This window comes from Pleurodeles waltl, chromosome 2_2 (genome assembly GCF_031143425.1).
Source record: "Pleurodeles waltl isolate 20211129_DDA chromosome 2_2, aPleWal1.hap1.20221129, whole genome shotgun sequence".
In the NCBI taxonomy this organism is placed as follows: domain Eukaryota; kingdom Metazoa; phylum Chordata; class Amphibia; order Caudata; family Salamandridae; genus Pleurodeles; species Pleurodeles waltl.
In genome coordinates, this window is record NC_090439.1 from 308249655 (window position 1) to 308267633 (window position 17979).

A 17979-nucleotide genomic window follows, 5' to 3' on the forward strand; every position below is an offset into this window, starting at 1 on the left:
TATTTAGAAGGCAGGGGACAGGACTAACAGTAACATAAGACTTCCCTAGATACCAATGTTGAAAAAGAAAATAAGTTACTTACCTGTAACTCTCCAGTATTGGAATCTTTCATAGATTCACATGCTTGAATCCTTCCCCGTCGTCGAGATGGGAGCCCCCGGTACATCAAAAGATGAAAAAAGGGCTAAAGGCTTTCACTTTAGTAGCCTATCCTTATTACTATGAGCAATAAAGGACCAAAGCAAGGCCCAGCCAATCAGGCTTCCCCTCCCTCTAGAACCCTCCTGAGAGGAGCTCCCTTCCCTCAGATTTTCTCAAGCATGAGTGTAAGAGTATCTGAAGAAGACATGAAAAGGTGAGCTTTCCAGGGGAGGAGGGAGGGTCGCATGTGAATCTATGAAAGATTCCAATACTGGAGAACTACAGCTATAGGTAAGTAACTTATTTCCTTACTCCAGTATTGGAACTTTCATAGATTCACATGCTTGAATCAGAATAGCAAGCAGTAACGAAGCACATTGTATAGCATTAATCCATATGTATACTTATTGTTACACACAAATACATATATATACACATACATACACACATATATAAATATATATATATATATATATATATACACACACACACACACACACACACCTTGGAACATACATATATCAGCAAAATCTTTAAAGAAAAAGATTGCGTAGTTAAGAATAGCATATTAGATAAACAATAAATAAGATAATAGAACGTTACTCTAAACAGGTAAAACAAGGAATATGGGAGTCGTAAAGGAAGAAACAAACCTATGCAATGTGCGCAAATTAAACTGAGCTGGCGGGAAAAAAAGGAATAAAGAATTTACCGTTACTGGAAAAGATGTCGCACCACCGCTTGTCCTACCGGCATATCACCTTGCTGAATTTCCTCCAAACAGTAATGCCTTGCGAAAGTATGCACACACTTCCACGTGGCTGCCCTGCAGATGTCCTGAATGGGCACTCCTGCAAAAAGTGCCATGGATGCAGCCATTTTTCTTGTAGAATGTGCACGCGCTGGATTCTGCAAAGGTTTACCTGCCGCTGTATGACAATAATTAATAGCAGAGGCTATCCACCTCGCAATTCCTTGTTTAAATAATGCTCGTCCCTTACGTGGAGCACTGAAAGCCACGAAAAGTTGGTTAGATTGCCTAAACTGTTTAGTTCTGTCCAGATAAAACTTCAGGCACCTCTGAACATACAAAGAATGTAGAGCCTGCTCTGCTAGCATCTATGGATTAGGAAAGTATATTTTCAGTATCACCGGTTGGTTTATATGAAAAATCGGACGGGACCTTAGGTATGAATGTTGGATTTGTTCGCAAAATTACTCTATCCCTTTTGAATTGTAAGAAAGGATCCTGGATAGTAAATGCCTGTATTTTGCTTACTCTTCTAGCTGAGGTGAGTGCGAGAAGGAGATAGACTCCATCTCTTCCACTATAGACAATAACATTTGTTGGTACTCTCAGCTACAGCTCTGGCAAGGATGGCTCTGTAATCCGAAGGTATATCTAGACGCGCAAACTCATTGTGTTCAGGAGCCAAGCTGTTAAGTGAAGTGAAGCCGGATCCGGGTGGAGAACTTGGCCCTTGTTCATCGTAAGCAGGGAGGGCCTAACTGGGAGAGGGATGCTGCGGCTCTGCGAGAGGTGAAGGAGTTTCATATACCAAAACTGACGAGGCCATGCCAGAGCAATCCGAAGGAGCTTGCAGCGTTCGATCTTGATCTACGCCAGAACTCTTGGAATCAGGGGAATGGGAGGAAAAGCGTAAGCATAAATTCCTGACCATGCCATGGAAAACACATTCCCCCAAGAGCCCCGATGTGGATCCCTACTTGCGAAGAAACTGCATTTTTCATTCTGCAGCGTTGCGAAGAGATCCAGACTGTTTCCCCCATCAGGCGAAGACTTGATTCAAGACTCCTTGGTCCAATTCCCATTCGTGGTTGGACGACCGTGATCTGCTCAGGGAATCCGCAATTATGTTCTGTACGTCTGGGACATGTATTGCTTGAAGGTTTACTTTGTGGCTGATAGACCATTCCCAAATGCGCTGAGATTCTCTCGATAAGAGCAGAGACCTGGTTCCTCCCTGCTTGTTGATATAATGCATTGTCGTTGTGTTGTCTGTCCGAATGAGAACTGAGGAACCTAATTTTTGGGAGAAAAGCACAAAGCGCCAGTCGAACAGCCTTCAATTCGAGGTAATTGACGTGAAAGATTTTCTGATGTGGCTTCCATTTGCCTGACTTGTAGGTGCTGGAGGAAAGCACCCCATCCCTCGAGAGAAGCGTCTGTAGTTATCACCCAAGGTGCTCGTTGGGGAAGAAAAGAAAGCCCCTTCGCTAAGGGGGACTCCCGAGTCCACCAAGCTAGAGATGGTGTCATGGGCTTTGTTATCCTGATGTTATCGTCAAAAGAACCAATGGATTGCGTCCATTGAAGATCTAACTGCTCCTGTAGGGGAATCATTCTTAGACGACAGAAAGGCACCATAGGAATGCAAGAGGACATCATCCCTAACAGGGACTTGAAGAGGTGAACTGAAACGTAGGGAGGGAGATGAGCTTTCTCCGTCTGTCCTCTGTAGGGGCTGCATTGTTGGTGGAAGTGTCCAGTACTGCCCCTAGAAAAGTTCTCCTCTTTAAGAGTTGGAATGCTGACTTTTTGCAATTTGCAGTTAGGCCCAGGCTCGTGAATAGTTCGATACAAGCTCTCGTGGACTTCTGCGCCTGAGATCTGGATCTGGCTTTGACCAGCCAATCGCCCAGATACGGGAAGACTTGATGGTTCTGTCTTCTGAGGAAAGCTGCCACTGGAGCCAAGCATTTGGTGAAGATCCTGGGGGCCGATTTCAGGCTAAAGGGCAAGACTTTGAACTGGAAATGGTCTCCAGCTACTGCAAATCTGAGATACCTTCTGTGGAAGGGATGAATGGGGATATGGAAATATGCGTCCTGCAAATCGAGGGTGGCTACGTAATCCCACAAATTTAGGAGGGACAGAATGTCTGATAGGGTGATCATACAGAATGATTGTTTTTTTAAAATAAGTGTTGAGATCCCTGAGGTCTAGAATTGGATGCCAACTTTTCTGCTTCTTTCGAACTAGGAAGAATCAGGAGTAGTAACCCTTTCCTCTCTTCTGATGTGGAACCCTTTCTATGGCTCCCTTGAGAAGCATTGACTCGACCTCCTGCTTGAGCAGATGCAAGTGCTTCACCTTTCGAGGAAGGGGAGGCTTCATAGGAGGGTAGTGCAAGAACTCCAGGGTATGGCCAAACTGGATGAGATTTAGGACCCATTGGTCTGATGTTATCTTCTGCCAATTGTGGAAGTAGAGGAAAATCCTTCCCCCTGGTCTTGAGCCCAAGGGAAGGTTCGTAGCCGGAGACAATAGCAAGTCATTGTCTATGGCCTATGTCTTTTAGTTGTCTTCCAGCCTCTCCTCTCTGGGTAGCTCTCAAATAAGCTGCCTGTGGAGGCATTCTCTGTTGAAACTGAGGACGAAAGGAATGGGATGCCGCAGAGACAGAGGGGTATCTATACTGATAAAAACCTGGTCTATACGATGAGTAGCCTCAGCCTCTAGCTCCTCAAAAAGGCCGTCTTTTAAACTGCAGGGTGACAAGGGACCTGGCCGTGTCAGTGTCTGTTTTGATTGACTGAAGCGCATCATCAATGTGCTTCCTGAAAAGGGTTTCACCATCAAAAGGGAGGTCAAGAATTTTGTGTCTAAATGAAGTCGCTCGAAGCCAACCTGCCTTCTGAGAACCGCGGAACCTGCCATCTGACGGAAAGCCATGGTGGCAATGTCCATAGCACAGTCTATGATTTCTGCAGAAGACCTCTCTCCTCTCTGCAAGACTTTCCTGGCTTCCAATTTACAGTCTCCTGGCAGTTGATCCAAATAGGGCGCAATGTCAGCCCATATCTGCCTATGATAGCCAGAGAGCTAGAAGCCCTTATAATAAGCGAAGCTATTGAGGAGAAGAGTTTTCCTATGTTGTCTAATCTCCTACCCTCCTTGTCTGGTGGGGCAGAGATTGGTGCTGAAGGGTTTCTAGATCTGCGCTGTGCTGCCTGGGCAATAACTGAGTCAGGTCTGGGATGGCCCGCGAGGCAGGCTGGAGAGTCTTCAGGCGCCTTATACTTTTTGTCAAGGACAGGTAGAACCAGGGTGACCGTGGCTGGGTTCTTCATAACTTTAATGCTCTCATTCCAGATATAGTCCACAATCAGCATAGATTTTACACTCTTCTGAAACGGCTCCTTAAAATCATACAACAAGCAGTCCATCTGCTGCATGGGCAACTCAAACATTTTCGTAGCTCTTTCAAGCAGGTTGTGGAAACCGCTGATGTCACCAGGAGGGGAATCTACAGGAACCGGAGAGGGTGAGGACAGAGTAGGAATTTGATAGTCATCCCACTCTGCTATTGCATCCGGTAATTCTCCCTCTCTGTCATCATCATCATCATCAGAAGAGGACAAATCCTGCGTAGGGATGGAAATTGGTGTCTGTGGCGGTACATGAGATGGCTGGATTCCTGGATGGACCGGAGTAGAAGGCACAGAGGGCGCAACAGAAGGCTGCTGAACTTCCAACCCTGCTGGTGGAAACCACCTTCTGTAGTCATCCAGCATGAGCTTCAGATCAGCTATGAGTGATCCTGGCAAAGAAACCATCTGCTCCTGATAAGGATACTGGTGTGCCTGCGGGTAGTAAGAGCGCGGATCATGCTGGGTGTCTTCCTCTAGATCCTGGCACTTGACGTGTAGTTCTGATGGACTATGAGAAACCCCGAAAGGTCCCTCATCATCTGAGTCCTCTAGTTCCAGTATGTGCGTAGGTACCAAGGCTGAAACCCTACTTGGAGATGTCACGAATGGCGAAAGGAAAACAGACTTCTTATGTGCTTTAACCCTCTTCGACGGCAAAACGGATGGCATCGTCGATGGGAACCGTGCTGGCAAACTCGTCGGCATCGTCGATGGGAGCGCCGACGGAGAAATCGCTGGAGAAATTCTCATAGACGAGGAAAACGACGATGGCAGAGTCAACGTCGACAGTCTCACCGGCGGTAGCATCGATGAAGGAGAGGCGATGGGCGAGGCAACCATAAACACCGTCGACACGCTTGTCGATGAGGAAGATGCCGACGTACAGACTGTAGAAGTTGTAGCAGTCAATGACGAAGCTGTAAAAACACCTTTAGGCACAGCCATCAACGGTGCTCTTGTCGACGATGTCGTAGTCATAGATGTTTCGGATGGCCTCTTAAAGACATGTTTCACCACAGGAGGTGGCGTTGGAGGCTCAGAAAAGGCTCTCTTGCTGCACTCTGAAGAGACTGATCTTTCTTTAGAGCGTCTTTTAGAAGAAACAGAACTCCTGTGAGGAGAACTGGAAGGACTTCCAGCTATAGAGGACACCCATTTGGTCTTTTTGTGAGCCTTTTTTGGAAGAGCTTCTGAGTGGGGTTGAGGAGATCTGCCTCTTTTCTGTAGTTTTCTGGAGGAAGTTGTAGATTCCTCACTGTCACAACCAGACACTGGAGTAGATCTGGACTTCAACTTCTGGAGCAAAATTAGTAGCCTACCTTCCCTGTCTTTGAGGGTTTGTTAGAAAAGGTCCTGCAAACTTTGCAGTCTTTGGCTCCATGGTCAGGGTAGAGGCAATAAATGCAATCCTTGTGTGGGTCCACAAAGTGTAGCCTTTTCTTCCCACAGGTCTTAAAGCCTCTGAAAAGGCTTTTCTTCTCTTTATCAGACATGGTGAATTCTGCTCAAAATAGAGTTCCCTTAAGTAAAGTAAGAAGAAGACAACTTACTTGCTGTTGGAAATCCTTTTTCTGAGGAAAAATAGCAAAAATGAACTTCTCTGAAGTGTTGACTGAGCAGAGCTCAATGGAGAATCCGTAGCACGACGTGCAGTAGAAAATCTGAGGGAAGGGAGCTCCTCTCAGGAGAGTTCTAGAGGGAGGGAAAGCCTGATTGGCTGGGCCTTGTTTGGTCCTTTTTTGCTCATAGTAATAAGGATAGGCTACTAAAGTGAAAGCCTTTAGGCCTTTTTTCATTGCAGTAGCCTGTATGTATAGCTGTTTTGATGTACCGGGGGCTCCCATCTCGACGACGGGGAAGGATTCAAGCATGTGAATCTATGAAAGTTCCAATACTGGAGTAATTACTACTACAGGTAACATTTTATTCTCCATAATACAGTTGAATTCTGAAAAGAACGACATGCTGGTCAATGAAATTCCAAGCATTAGCGAAACCCCATCAGTAGTAGTAATATAAAGAATCTGAATTTACCAGAAGACGTTTCAAACGTTCAGTTCAGTTCATTGCCTACAATCTGTATGGAGGATACTACAGCAAACTCCAGAGCTCACTGCCCAAGAGGGTGTAATACCACTCTTCCAAAGCAGAGAGCACACTATAAAAGCATACCAGATTTTGTTGCCAAAGCCTAACACACACACACTTTCAAATCGAACAATAAGGAAAATGCTACTTACCCTGTAAGCATGTTTGTTATGCAGTGCTGTAGATTCACATACTGTGCATACTCTGCCATCTAGGATTGGTCTCAGATGTGTGAAACTTGTTTTTGTTCAAAGAAGACTTAGTCACGAGGTGTGTTGACTCCACCCATCTTCAGTAATGTGCCTGGGCATCTGCTCCATAGTTATATTATTTTTCTGAATGGAGGGCAGACATGTAGATGAAGCAGAGAGATACAGTAATGAGGACCATGAGAAGTAAAGAATTAAGACAAGATCATCTGCAACAGATTCCATGTGACCGGGGAGGAGGGTGGGAGCATGTGAATCTACAGCACTACATGCCACAAACAGATGCTACAGGGTAACATTTTCAGTACGTGGCATATGTAGCTGTAGATACGTAATCTGTGTATAGATTGTAAAGCAGTCCTCCCAAAAGCAGTGGCTTAGCCTGAGGATGTTACAGAAGACTGAAATCGTGTGCATAGAACAGCCCAGCCAACTCTATCTTGTTGTCTCGCCAGGACATCCACACTAGTTCTTAATAAAAGTGTGAGGGGTGGTGTCCGCTAATGGTATTTTCCCTAGGAAAGCCATTGTAGGTCCTTTCTTGTAAGTGCAACTGGATCTGGGAGTGACTGGCAGGGACATTTTAGCTATAGAGCTACAAATCTGAATTCACTTGCCAAGCCAACATGGAAACCCTGCCTTGGAAATGGCATGCCTCCTGTGTGGCTTGGAGTAAGACACAAATAGCTGTTGTAACTTCTGAAAATTTTTTGTTCTTTCAACGTAGTAGTTTAACACTCTTGACATTTAAGGTAGGTAAGCTGCGTTACACTACAGATTCTGGATGTGGAAAGAAGACTGGCAACTTGATTAGCTGATTATGGTGTAAGCTGGAGACCACCCTGGGAAGGAATTAGGGGTTGGTTACAAGAACCACCCGATCATGATGAACTTGAAAGAAAGACACTTTCAAGGTAAGAGAGTGTATTTCACTGACTCATTTGAGGGAAGTGTTGACTACAAAGAAAGCTAATTTCAATGAAAGAAGTTTCAGCAGACAAGAATGAAGTGGCTCAAAAGGAGGACTCGTGAGCCTGCAATGTTAAGATTTCACACCGGAACAGGAAGCGTCCTGGTCAGGATAAGCTGCTCAAGTTCTCCCATGAAGGCCTTAATGATTAGTCATCTGAACAGCGAATGTAATCAGCCACACCAAGTAGATGTAATTGAATGGAAACATAGGAGAGGCCGGACTGGTGAAGGTGGAGAAGGTAACAGAATGTCTTGTACCGACTGACCGTGTAAGTGGACTGATATGTGTGGGAAGGCGATAGTGCATAAAACATTTCCATTTGGCTGCGCAAGTCGGCCTTCGTGGTTCACGAAGAATAGACTTACAAACCTCTGAGAGGTTGAGATAACCAATGTAAGAGCCAAGGAGCCAAATCTCAAGGTTGAGCTGCTGAGGACCGGAGAGTCAGAGTAATGTGGTTCTGTGCGAGAAGGTCTGGCCTGTTAGGGAGCTTCTCATGGGGAACTAGAGAGAGCTCTAGCAGAGTGGAGTACCACAGCTTGCAAGCCCAGCTTGGTACTATGAAGATGAAAGAAAGGGATATCTGCCTCAGCCTGCGGACTACAAATGGTAGGAGTGGGAGAGGCAGAAAAGCATAGGCAAATATCCCTGACCTCTTTTACCATAGTCAATCACAGCATTTGTAAAGCGCAGCACTATCACTCCTAAGGGGGTCTGGGCACGGAGGGTGCCCTGTATGATGCCCAGAACCCACCTGTCTGAGATAATTGCCTCGCAGTGGGGCACGAATCCCTGCAACGTTGCCCCGACAGCTGTTGCATGGTCAGAAGGAAAGTAGTGTGTCACCGTTTTGGGGCGGTGGCTCCTCCGGTAGCTGCCTCCTTGCCTTTCCCTCTTCCATTGTTCCCCTTACACTCTCCCCTGCATAAACCCTAGGAAGGGATTTGCTGCTGTGATCTGGTGAACCAAGGAGGAGGCCTGGAACGTCCGGGCAGTATTGGAGAGGTGTCTGCCCTGGCATCTGCACCAAAGAAGAGTTGTGGACCTCCTTGAACTCTGTCTCCTCTTGTCAGGGATGAGTACTTGGGTGGCCTGATAGGCTATGCCAGAATCAAGCCTTTGCCCGCCTGAATGTGGATCCTCTGATGACTGGCACTGAGACACTCCTGAAGGTGTTACAAGATAGGCCGGTTAGAGCTCTACTGATGATGGCTGGATGGAGCTGAAGGTCAGCGCCCAGAATGCCACAAGGTGGTTCTCAGCCAGGAAGTTTGACTCAGAGTGCAGCTGAGAGGGCATCTTCAGATCCAGCACTGAAGCAGCGGCCAATATTGAGGGGTGAGGCGTTGAAACGAACTTCGGGGTAGAGGGTAATGAGGACATCAGGTCCAACTCAGTTGTTGGGTGCTGACCACTGCCATGAGCCAGTGGGACCTGGAGCCATCAGATGAGGCAAGGCTGGTGCCTCAGAAGGACGGGATATAGAAGTACAGTATAGTGGTCCTAGGCAACAGGCCTTGAGCTGGAAGGAGTCCTTCAGCTTCGACAGGTGGAGTCCGTTGACCTCAGATAAGAACTCCTAGATTTTTGGCACCAGGCAGTCCAGGTTGTTTCACAGCTTCCATTTCTGTTTTTCCGTAGATGTCTTGGGTGTCCTCTCCACAGCGCTGCACCTTGAAGCTGAGGCAATGAGTCACACCCTGCTCCTCCAAAGTGTCTGTGTTGCAGAAAATCAAGATAGTGCAGAGAATCCCTCTTGGTGGTCTGGGGACACGCACAAGCTACAGATTTCATGCAAGTCCGTCCTGGGGTACTTGGTGTGTCAAGCTGGGCAGAACCGAAAAGGAGTTCTTTCCATCATGTAGACATTTTCAGCTGTTGAAATGATGGGAATTGAAGGTGGCAGAGCCCCGATGGAGAGAGTTTGTCTACAGCAAGATGGAGTCAAACCAACACCAGACAGTGAAAACCGAACAGTAGGATCATTTGGACCAATGAGGGACAGTGCCAGAGGCCTGGCCATATCCTTGGCATTGAACCAGAGCTCCTGTATGCATGTCTGAACCCTATGGTGGAGAAAAACAATCCACTATACAGCCGATATCCATGCTCAGTCTCTACCATAGGTGGAGTTACTACATGTCGTGACCTCGTAGAACAAAAACAAGTTGCACGCGCCCAAGTCCAGGACTAGATGACAGAAGTATGCAAAGCATGTGTATCTGAAGCCACAAACTGGTAATTTTGAATCCAGACTACAAGAAATAATTTTTCTACTAAGTCAGGTGGGCAAATGCACTGGTTAAGACAGTGCAGCATTAGAATTGGAAATAATATTGATACCATATAAGCAGCAGCAACTAAGGAATGGGTTAATCATTTTTGCTTCTATTTTGTTCCCTGTAAAATGCACCAGCTCTCACTTTTTAGGGTCGAGCCTGTGTTGCATGTGCATGCGTTTCGCTGAGCGAGACGCTTTAGGAATTAAAAAGGGCTCGGAGCCCCGTCCACGTCACGTCAGTGTCTTTCATTGGCTCGTGGGCTCGCCTGTTAGAATTTGCTTGATTTCATTCGTGGAAGGCACGCATATGTCATGCCTTTTCCGGTGGATAGCCATCCTCGAGCGCACCAACCAAGTACAGAAAACATACGAGGCTCGCTGTTTTCCGTCCGGTTCGTGGACTACTTTTTCTCTATTTCCCCAGCGCAATCTCGCTTGCCAGAAGTCGAGCGCTTTACATAATATCGACCCTGTTACACACTTAATTGCACTTTTTCTGGTTATTGCACTTTTGCCGATAGGTTTTATGACGAGTGAAAAGTCCAGCTACGAGTTTACAACGCTATCAGCTCTAACACGAGCAAACGCGAGACCCGTTGCATTGCAAATGCTTGTTTCTTATGTCACCAACAACCTATTTTTAAAAAAAACAAAGTTATCCACCTGAAACTCTACATCTCCAGCTTTGCAATCTGTCCACAATGAAATGCTTTACTGAAAATTTCAGAGAAGTGTGATCAATTTATTATAGCAATTTCACTTTAGCATCCACCAAGTTCCTTGAGCTTTTTCAGGCAGCTAGTGGAAGGTGGAGTCAAATGTTGCATTATCCTTGATGCCAATTAGTGTTTTTCTGTAGCATATGCAGTACTAGCCAATGGCTTCAGAGGGTAGGTCAGTTATTAGACTAAAAAAGAACAATAAAGAACCACTAACAATAATTATTACTTGTAATACTAATCAAAGGTATTCTCACTTAAGTCAATAACTTAGAATATCGTGGGTGAAATGGCTTTTTCGGATTCCCATGATTTATGTGTGGTTTGCCTTCCACCTTCTCGCAGTATAAGAGAACGTCACAATTGTCAGAAGAAGTCAAAAAGAGCTTTGAAGGACAGGGGAGTTATCTGCATGAGAGGAAAATTAGAAAATCTGACAGCTGAAGAAAAGGAGAAGCAGAAAAGAAAGTTCCTTCTATGAAAAGGACATATCCAGAGTTGGATCCAGGGATAGAAAACGGAAGCATCACTGTCACATTATGGCAACTCTGTGGAGCACTAGTCGATGTTAAAGTCATCGGTACCGATGTGGTGGCCGTTGAGATTCCAGATCTCCTACCAGAAGGGACACTTTGGGCACAGACTACTATGAAACCAGTTCAAACTGATGTTAACATTTTGATGGCTATGTCAAATGTCACAAATATAAGTGTTTCGGGTTCCCCCCACGCAGGCAGGACTATTCTACTTTCATGATTATCAGTAAGAATCCTACAATGCAGAACCGGTTTTAATTCAGCACTTTATTGCTTATAGAGTTGCACGGGTTGCTAAAGAGAATATCACACATTGTTTACATAAGAGAGGAACAATGAGAACAAAGATGGCACACAAAGATTCATATGTCAGGTTAATCAACTTACAGATAGTAGTAACAGCTAAAACTAACTAAAAAACAGCTGAAAAGACATCAGCATCATGTTGAGGCAATAAGTATCACTATATATTTCAACACTATCAATTGTGGACCAGAACAATCATATTGAGAAAACTTCTGCATTTGATCCCTCCAATGTGGACCTAGATGTTCATATATTTCTCACTGTACCTATCCACAATCAGATTACATTGTGGAGTTCCCACCACACAGACACAATATTGCTTACAGTGGTTTCGGATTCAGTTCCTGGTCTTCCCAACACACTAGATCCAGATATGGTTTTGAGCCATTAAATTCCTTATTCCGGCATGGCAAGTTACAGTAAAGTAGTATTTCCAAACATACAACTGTGATCCACTGTGTTAATTCCTTGATAATTTGGCTCCCATTTTAAAAGGTCGTAATGTGCCCAAAAAAACTAAAAAAAAATTCTGACAGTAAAAAAATGTGAGCTTTACCATCCCACTCTAGTTCCCTTGGAATATGACCATGTTGAAATTAGCTACTGATACCAACATGGATGCAACTGTGTAGGAAGTTGGCCTGGTGTGTTGTGGGTACCTGAGGTACTTACACCTTATTGCAGGTCCAGGTATCCCCTATTTTTGTAGTGTAGGCAGTGTTTAGAAGCCAGGCTCCCTAGAGGCAGCTGTGGATGAGCAGCCAAGGCTTATCTAGGGGACATGCACAGCTCATGCAATACCACTGTAGTCACACAACACTTACACACATGAAAGAAAACACTTAGTGTTACAAAAACAAAGGTACTTTATTTTAGTGACACAATAACCAAAAAGTACTAGACAGGCAACTCTCCAACTGGAGGTAAGTAACACACTAGATATGTACACTAGTAATCAGAAATAGGCACAAAAAGCAATAGAAAACAGTGCAAATAGCAATATACAATAGTGACCCTAGGGGGCCCCAAACCACATACCAAAAAAAATGGAATGCGAATGCAGGACCCCCACCTAGGTAAGTAGAGTGTGTAGAGGGGAGCTAGAGGAATTAGGAAACCCCAAATGTAAGTACCACAGTGCCCCCCAGTGACCAGAAAGAAAGGAGTAAGTTACTGGAGTTTCCCCAAATCACCCAAAATTAAGATAATGCAACACCTAGACAAGACTGCAAGAAACCAGCGGTGGATTCCTGAAGAGGAAGACTTGTGGAAGAAGGGGACCAAGTCCAGAAGTCGCAGGAGTGTCCAGTTGTGGAACTGCCACTACCCACCCATCTGTAGGAGTTGGTCGACGGTAGGATGAAGACGGTCAGCAATGCAGCCCTGGAGCCGGAGAAGAGTTCCTGGAGTATGTAGTCGACGTCCCACATCGGATGGAAGATTGCAGTCGGTTAGTAGCGTGGAAAGGCCACCAACAATTCTTGGCAAAGGCAGAAGTAGCGGTGAAGCAAAAGCGGAACTGCCAGGGACCAGCAAGGTCCTGGAGGACTCAACCCACGAGAGGGGCTTGGGGGGAGCCTCAGCAAGTAAAGAGTCCACAGAAGAAAAGGCAGCCCCCACACAGAAGACCCACTGGACGACGAACCAGGAGTCGCAGGCGAGCCCACACAGGACAACTGGAGAAGGGTCCCACGCTGCAAGAGAAGCATGCAGAGTGATGTGTGTCGAAGGCAAGAGTGCTGGGTTACATGGAGCCTGAAGATCCCTTGAAGGCGATGCCAATAAGCCTTGGTAGCTGCAAGAGATGCAGTGCACAGGGGTACTGTCCTGTTTAGGAAGGCAAGGGCTTACCTCCACCAAAGTTGGACAGCTGGCAGAGAGGACCAAGAAGACTACTCCAGACCACCACTCGTGATGCAGGATCCACGCAGCTCAGGATAAGAGGAGATCCCCGCAGCTGGTCATTGTTGCAGTTGGAGCCTGCGGATGTAGGGGAGTGACTCCTTCACTACAAGGGAGATTCCTTCTTTCTTCTCATGCAGGCTGAAGACTTGATGTCCTCAGAGGATGCACAGCCAGGGAAATGCTGCAGAAGCTGGAAGGAGTTGTGGAAACTATGCTGCAAGCAGAGTCTTTGTCATGGACGCAGATTGTTGGTTCCTGGATGGTCCAGTCACAGCTCCAGTGGTCAGAAGTTGAAGTAGAGGTTGCAGAGGAGTCCTGCTGGAATCTTGCAATCCAAACCTGAGGACCCACCCAAGAGGGAGACCCTAAATAGCCCAGAAAGGGAGATAGGTGAACACCTGGCTAGGTGACCAATCAGGAGGGGGCTGTGATGTAACCTGCTGGACCTGGCCACTCAGATGTTCCCAGAGGCCTCTATCCATCTTGGATTCAAGATGGCAGAACCAAGGGACCCTCTGGAGGAGCTCTGGGCACCACCCCTGGGGTGGTAATGGACAGGTGAGTGGTCACTCCACTTTCCATTGTCCAGTTTTGTGCCAGAGGTGGGACTGGGGATCCCTGAACTGGTGTAGACCGGCTTATGCATGGAGGAGACCAAATGTGCCCTTCAAAGCATACCAGTGGCTTGGGTGAGGCTACCCCTCCCAAGCCATGCAACATCTATTTCCAAATGGAGAGGATGTTAACACCCCTCTTCCACCCCACCCTTTCCCCTCTTCCCTCCCTTCCCTTCCCCTCCACCCTCCCCTCCCCCCATCTCCCCACCCCAAAAATGAAATCTTTTGTTCTGCCTTCCAGGGCTTGAGCTGCTTAAGCAGCAGGAAGTCCGAAATCTGTCTGAGGGGTGGCAGCAGCTCATGCTGCCCAGAAAATCCCAGAAGCCTGGTAGGAGCAATGCTGGGGGTCCTCTAAGGAGTCCTCAGAGAGCATGGAATCATACTTCCAATACTGGCAACAGTATTGGGGTACGATTCCGACATGTTTGATACCAAACATGCCTAGGGTCGGAGTTACCATTATGTAGCTGGACATGGGTAGTGATGTATGTCCAGTACAGGCGTAAAATGGCATCCCCACACTCACGAAGTCCATGAAAATGGAGGTGGAGTTTGTGGGGGCACGTCTGCTCATGCAGGGGTGCCCCACACACACAGGTACTTGCACCCTGCCCACTGTGCTAGGAGGGCCTACCATAGGGGTGACATACAGTGACCTGGTGCAGTGACCTGTAGTGAAAAGGGTGCAGGGGCACCCTTTCACGCAGGTTGCAATGGCAGGCCTGCAGATACACTTTGCATGGGCTCCCCATGGGTGGCATAATACATGCTGCAGCCCATGGGGATCCCTGGAACACCAATGCCCTGGGTACCATATAATAGGGACTTACATGGGGGCACTGGTATGCCAAATGTACCGTGTATGTGGTTCAAGTAACCAAGTTTAAAGGGAGAGAGCATAATCACAGGGGTCTTAGCAGTATTCCAGTGAAAACAGCCAAACACACTGCCAACAGGCAAAAAATGGGGGTAACCATGCCAAGAAAGGGGGTACTTTCCTACAAATTGGTACTGTGAAATTTACTTGTAGTTCTTTAAACAACACTTTTAGGTTTAATTTCGATCTATACTGTTGCCAAGTCGGCATTCTTTTGTAAGGTATTGCGTGTTACTTCAAATGTCTCAAATAGTCATCTATTATTTAATAAGGTCCTGAGTTTCTGTATCCTGCAACACTTTGCGGTCTTCGAACAGTGTGTGTAAAGATTCAAATATGTGGTGATTGATCAAAGTACTGGAAGTGCTGAACTGGAAACAATGGATGCTAGTGATAGATGACCAGGTTTACTTTTGCATTTGCATAGAAACACTACACATTGCAAAGTTTTGATACGTTTTTGCCAGAAGCATGCAGATTTCAATCCTGCTCAACTATTTGAATATATTACAGTAATTGATTGCATACCTCTTCATGAAGGCTGCAAAGCAGGGTCATGTCTTGGGTGCACACTGGCCCAAATGCAACAGGCAGGACCTTGAAATGTAAATGCATACATACTCCCCTCATGAATCTTGGACATCAGTGGGGCACCCATGCCAATTCTGGAGTGCACTGAAAGCACCCCAAATTTGATAACTTGCGTGGTCATTTGAAAAACCACCATTTTTGATCAGTTTTCCATAATTAAGTTTTTTTTCAGAAAAAGGCAACGCCGAGATTTTAAAAAATGCATCTTTGCCAAATTTTCAGAATAATCACATAAAATAAATGAACCTAGAATGAAAGTCAAAGGAAAAATCATCAAAACTTTATTCGACCGCCAAAAGTCATAAAAGTGCATTTCCACACAGACACAAGATAATAATAACAATTAAAAACAGGTTAAAAAAAATAGAATAAAAGTATATTAAAAAGTATCAAAAATATATAGCCCACATCCTTGTCAGGGAGCCTACATATCAACTAGGCAAAAACGTCCTGATCCTGTGAGCTCTCACCAGGAAACTAGCAACATTAAAACAAACAAGAGAACTGATTAGTGTTTGAAGGTACAGCAGGGCAGGTTTCACCTGCACATAAGAGCATTTCCTGAGCAAAGGCACAATATACCAGCGCCTGGGTTTAGTATAGTACCCACCAAAAAAAAAACCAAAAAAAATACACAAAGTGCACCATATCTTGCTGGGAAAAATCATTGTTAGGGCCTGGGCCTTCCTCTTCCACTTTATGTCTCCCCTGAGGAACTGCAAGAGACCAGTGTAATAAATTGAGCCTAAAACTAGTCAATAATGAACGATGCTGTAGTAACGTAACAGTGATCAAACAAGGTTCCATCAGAGGGCAAGTTTTTAACATAAAAGCGGACAGTAGGTTTACTAAGCTCTTGTGCCTTCTCTGTCGGGATTTCTTTCAAATTCTGAGAACCCCAGATGTCACTACCAAAATACACAACGGGGACACACTTGCCTTGATAGATCTTAATAAGGGTCCAAACTGATTTCGCTCCCAGCTTCTTGGTAAAGTCTAATTTTGCTACAATTGCCCGAGAGAAGACATTCCTTTTTAATCTCATTTGGGGACCCCCACTCCCCCAAAAAGACCCTTTCTCGTCAGAAAGTACTCCCAAATAAAAAGAAGGTTGGGATTCTGACCAACTCCTTACCTCACCCTCCTCAGAGCACTTTTTCTGCGATTTCCTAGTTCCCACAACCATTGTGTGAGACAAAGTAATTGGTACTTAAATCTAAAGTACTCATTAAAGATGCAAACAAATCAAATGCTGTTGCAAGACCTTGGAGGTCATTAGAAACGAGTCATTTGCGTACAAAAGAGCCAGGTACAAATTGTGAACCAGCCCTAGGAATGTCCTTACAAGCTGTACTTAGGTCCCGACCCAAGGTTAATATATAAAATGAATAAAAATGGGGCCAAGATACAACCCTGTCTCACCCCCTCCTCCCAAACCCCCCCAGAAACCCCCCACCCTCCCCGAAGTTCAGAGAAGGCCTTCCTGATCATATCATATATTGGCAGCAAGTTCCCGATGCAAATCGGCTAAGAAACACACCACCCTTCATTCCACCCCCAACTCAATCATCATCCCCCACAGTTTCCTTCTATTCACAAAATCAAACGCTGAGGTAAGGTCCATAAATACCATGTGTAACAGACCCTTATTTCCCAGTAATCAATTGTAAATTCAAACACTGGTCCTAAGTTCCTTTCCCAGGCCTAAAACCTAACCGAAGACCCGAGATAATATGGTTTTGATCAGACCACTCCATAAGCCTGGATAAAATAACTTTATCAATGACCTTAACGGTTAAATCAAATCAGAGAAATAGGGCGTTAACATTTTGGATCTGCTCTTTATCCCTTCTTAAAAACGGACAATTATAGCTTTGGACCAAGTTTGCGGGATGACTTGACTACACACCGTACTGCCTATGTGCGTTAACATTTTAGCCCAATTTTGAGGCTCTGCTTTGAATATGTCAGCAAGCACCCCATAAGGACTGGGGGCCTTCCCATTGGGCATAGTGAGAATTGCTTTGAGAACTCATTACTCGTTCAACCAAATGTCCAATTGACCGCAAAGCCCTCTCAGTGTCAGGCTGAAGCTCCCATCTCCAAGCTGGGTAAAGGTAGCATTGTGTCCACTACCTCCGCTGTCTATAGGGCAGTACTGCCTTGTACAGGCAGTCTGATTAGTACAACTGAGCGGATATCACCAACACTATCTGCTTCAGAATATCCTCCCAATCAGGAAACCCAGAAATCACAAAGGCAGACTCCCTCTTTCGCTTATCTGTGGCCAGATGCATGCCGAAATGATGGGAGCGGCCTCCTGCTGCAAGGGAAGGGTAATTCTGGCAGCCCCTAGGCCCCTTGTCCAGCAGCTAAGCGTGCAATTACTACAAACACGTATGAACGCTCTCCCACAGAAGAGTGCTGCTCAGGCGCTTTGCTTCCTCACAGAAACAGCTCCGGGCAGGGGGTGCAGAGTGCCAACAATATCTTACAGCCTCAACTCAACCAGACTAAGAGGCTCAGGGCACGAGTATGCTGTGTGGTCTGTGCAAGTGA

General features: G+C 45.8%; 1 protein-coding gene across 2 annotated transcripts in view; it reads right to left on the bottom strand.

The window, feature by feature from the left end:
- RPRD1A (regulation of nuclear pre-mRNA domain containing 1A) overlaps positions 1–17979 on the bottom strand; it is a 362888-nt gene that overhangs the window by 230434 nt on the left and 114475 nt on the right. The gene's annotated exons all lie outside the window — the stretch shown is intronic.